The following is a 4,316-nucleotide window of genomic DNA, read 5'->3' as shown; positions in this document are numbered from 1 at the left end:
GGAGATTTCCAGAAGTTTGCTTGTAAGTGACCCTCACCCAGAGGTGTCTGCTGGGGGGCGGACGAGACAGGAAGTCCATTTGCTTCGTGGAACTGTCCAAAAGCACACAGAAGTCCAGTAGAAGGCCAGGCAGGGAGCCCGGGGGATGCACCCGGCTGCCCTGCAGGCCAAAGCGCACCACAGGAGACGGGCTGCCCCGCGTGCGGCAGCCTGTGGTGGACACTGGAGTAAAGGAGCATTCGCAGGTAATGGCCTCTCTTCGTTTGGGTGAAGAAGAAACTAAAGCAAAACAAACTCTCTAACAGGACTGACTCCTATATCCAGAGGAATCAAGAGGTCCATTCTGCTGACCCCACGAGGGACAGAGACTCAGAGGACCTAGCACAAGAGTAGCTGGCACTGACAGCGGCCTGGAGGAGAGCCCGGGGTGACTTGGTTTCAGGTAACAAGAAGGAAAGACTGTGGAGGAGCAGGGAGTGGACAGGTGAGCTGGGCTGTCCTGCCTGCCAGGGAGGCCGAGGAATAAGCCAGAAAGCGCAGAGAGAGGCTGTCAGTGGAGCAAGGGTGCTGGACCTGACTCAGGAGAGGGGACACTGAAAACAGGAGAGCCAGGTACTGTGGCACACACCTCTAATTCCAGAGACTTGGGAGGCTGAGGCAGGAGGATCACAAGTTTGAGGCTAACTGGGCAATTTAGAGAGACCCTCCCTACCTCCAAATAAAATGAAAAGGGCTGGGGATGTGGCTCAGTGGCAGAGTGTCCCTGGGTTCCATGCCCAGTCCCACAAAGAAAGGGAGGGAGGGAGCAGAGGAGGGCGGGGAAGAGGGAGAGAGGAAGAGAGGGAGAGGAAGAAGCTGCCTGCCCTCAGCTGAGGAAGGATCCCCTCCACGCTGCGTCTGGTCGGTCCACCTGAGAGCGGCTCCTCTGCAGAGCGGTCCCACTTTAAGCAGGTCGTGCTGGGGGATGCCCTTCCGGGAGCAGCTGCAAGGGGCGGCACCCCGGACCAGTCCGAGGGGGAGCAAGTGGCGCTCTGAGTCACTGGAGGTGCCAGGAAGCGGGACAGGCCGTGAGAGCAGACGGCAGAGACTCAGGCGCTGGTGCCAGCTCCCGGGGCTCCCAGGAGGATGCTCAGCAGAGCGGGCTCCTGAGCACAAGGGGGGACCCAGGGCCCTCGTAGGGATTCTGCAGCTGGAAGGCCTTGGCTGCTGTGGCTTCCGTGGCCTCCAAGATTCCTGGGGGGCCAGCCCACTGTGGGGGCATTTGGAAGGGGAGGTGGTGAAGTTCCCAGCTCCACTCTCACAAATGGACCAGTTCCCTACAAAAACAGAGCTGGACGGAGCAGCGGAGGCCCTTCCTGCTCTTCTGCTTTCCCACCGTAAGAGGGCACCTAGCTGGGCCAGCGGGAGGAGCGGCCCTCACAGACGCCCAATCCATACAGCCTCCATCTTGGACTCCCAGCCTCCAGAAATGGGGGAAATCAATGTTCTTTGTAAATCACCTAGTCTCAGGTATTTTGTTATAGTGACACAAAAAGACAAGGGCAGTTGAGTGACTCTAAATTTACTCAACACAGATTGGACAACTCACAGTGGATGAATTTATGGTACATATATCAAATCTAATTAAAGCTGTTTAAAGAAAAACAGCCTTCAGCTGCATCCTTACTTTATTAAATTCTTGTGAATGCAGAGACAAATAGGAATTCGGAACATAACCTGTTCCACTGTAAGAAGACACTTTAAAATGTCAGCTGGGCTCTGAGCTGCGCTCCCTTTTTGAGTGGGCACAGAGTCCCAGCGCGCTGGAATGGATCCCCAATAAATCCCCTTTTGCCAATTGCATGGAGTAAGTCTCTTGTGTGTGGTCTCTCCCTCCAACACTCCGCCGGTCCCCCCCCTTACATTTGGTGCGTTGGCCGGGAACAGCGCATCGCCGGACAGGGAGACCCTAACAACGGACTACTTCGGGGGGTAAGTAAGGCGCCTTATCTTCTTCTTCTTCTCCTCCTCCTTCTTCTCCTTCTTGTTTTTCCTTTGCGATCGCTCAGAGTCTGGTCTGGTTTTGGGCTGGAGAGCATGAGCTCTCAGAGCCTTCTGGTTTTGGGCTGGAGAACGTAAGGTCTCAGAGCCTTCTGGTTTTGGGCTGGAGAACGTAAGCTCTCAGAGCCTTCTGGTGCTCAATGGCGGGTGTGAACCCCCAGAGGGCGTGAGCCCTCAGAGCCTTCTGGTTTTGGGTTGGTAGCGTATGGTTCCCAGTGGAAAACGTGAGTTTTCCCTGGCTGTGGCTGGCTGTGGCGGACAGACGTGTCTTTAGCCAGCCACGTTCCCCAGAGGGACGCCTTGGGGAACTCAGGGGAGGGGCGAAGGTCCCTCATCAGGGGGGGGCGAAAACGCCCCCATCGGTGCTGCCAACCCGTCTGGTTTTGCCGGCAATTCTGTTTACTGTCTGGGTTGAGTTTATTGTCTGTCTTTAGTCTTTGCCTCTGAACTCATGTTAAACGTTTATTGTGTGTGTGTCAGTTGTCTCCTCTCTCTGCTCTGCTCGGTCCAGGCCGTGGGCGCTGTAGGTGGCGGTCTGAGTGGTTCCTTCGGTGGCACGGGCTTCGCTTTGCCCGGTCTGGGTCGGCCGCCGGTACTTCTGTCTTTTTCTCCGCTTCATTCCGTGTTTGTGTCACGTTTGTATTGTCTCTCTACGCTTCAGAGCAGAGTGGCCCACCCTTGGAGTTGAATGGCCCCCAGGAGAGTCCCTCCATCTCTCTCTCTAATCTGCAAAGTCAGAGATTGTCTTTCAGCCGGGGCCGCAAGGCCATCCAGATCATGGCTTCTAACCTTTCAGGCCTGCATGGGTGGGGTCCGCGCAGTTTGCTGGGAGGATTCCACCCCATGGTAGGGCGGATCTGTCCTGTCCTTGTTCCTCCTGGCCCCTCCACCCACCTGTCCTTTCCGCCCCTTCGCTGTTTCCCCTCCCCGGAAGTGGGGGGGTGCTCCAGCGGGCGGGGTCGGAGGTAAGGTTGGCAGGGGACCGCCCCTCCCCCTCCTCTGCCTGTGACCGGTTGCCATCAGACGCATTTCCACCACAGTGGGGCGGGCGGGTCAGAGATGGGAGTCGGCGAGGGACTGCCCCCTCCCTCCAACCACCTGGCGAGCAGGGGAAGGTGGCTAGGGGCACCCGGCCCTTTCCCTCCCTCGTGGAGGCAGAAGGGACCAGGTCCCCAGAGTCTGAGTCGTTGCTTGGGAGTGCAGCCCCAAAGTGGGTGGTAAACTTTGCTCCCCTCTGTTAAACAAAATTAGGAAAACAATGTTTTCTTTCCCTCCCTTAGTTGGCTTGAGTGCAAATAGAGATGCCTGCTGATTAAATTGGTGTTAATTGGCTTTGGGGGATGGGAACCAAATTTTCAGTCACAAATTTTGACACTCCCAAGGGGGCTTTTAAGAAATCCCCACTTTGCTTTCTTGGGGAAGCCTAGCACTCAAAATAACTGCAAGCAGAGGATGAGCATTTTGGGAGCTGGCTACTAAAAAGTTAGAAAAAAAAAAATGCCTAGTGTCAAACCAAACTGGAGGAGCTGATCCTGTGGGTGAGAGATAAGATTAAGGGACTCCCAGCAGCTGCCAGAGCCATTTAGCTCTGGGGAGTGTCCTCAGTCCTTATCTACATCTTAAGGATTAAGCCACCTCTGTTTACTTAAAAAGAAGGGACACTGAATGCAGTAAGTCAGTCACACTGAGAATTTGCTGTGACCTTACATGTGTGTTTGAGAAAGGTGACCCTGCTCAATGACCAGGGTGGATCCAGGATTAGGGTGTATCCTGCAGGTTTTAGGAAGTATCTGGGTTTAAGATAATTTGAGTTTAGGGCGTTCCCGGTTTACAATAGGGGTTTTAGGGAAGTTGGAAGTTGAAGATTATTGCTGCGGGATTAGAGTGCTCCTGCCTGCTTGTTCCCGTTGAGTTCTCGTGAGATTAAAATGGGATCGGGAAAAAGCCTCATGGAGTAGGTGTGTGGTGGCTCGTGATTCTGTGCCAAGCCGAGACATTGGCAGCCCCTAAGTGAGGACATCTTGTCCACTCATGGGAAATCTAAGGTGCCACTGATAAGAGTCATAATTAAATGGAAGTTCAAAACCTGGAGAGATTTTTTTCTTATCTGGTCTTTTAAAGGTTATTATAGATTATTTCTTAACATCTGGTATCTAGATGAGTTTGAAACATTGTATAATCTTCCAGTTAAAAGTTAGGGTTAGGTAATTGTTTAGTTTGTGGTTTCAGACAATTCATGCCAGAGAACTTATAGATACTTAGGATAGAAAATTAAA

Source organism: Urocitellus parryii, chromosome 8 (assembly GCF_045843805.1).
Source record: "Urocitellus parryii isolate mUroPar1 chromosome 8, mUroPar1.hap1, whole genome shotgun sequence".
NCBI lineage: Eukaryota > Metazoa > Chordata > Mammalia > Rodentia > Sciuridae > Urocitellus > Urocitellus parryii.
Note: the sequence above shows the minus strand (reverse complement) of the source record.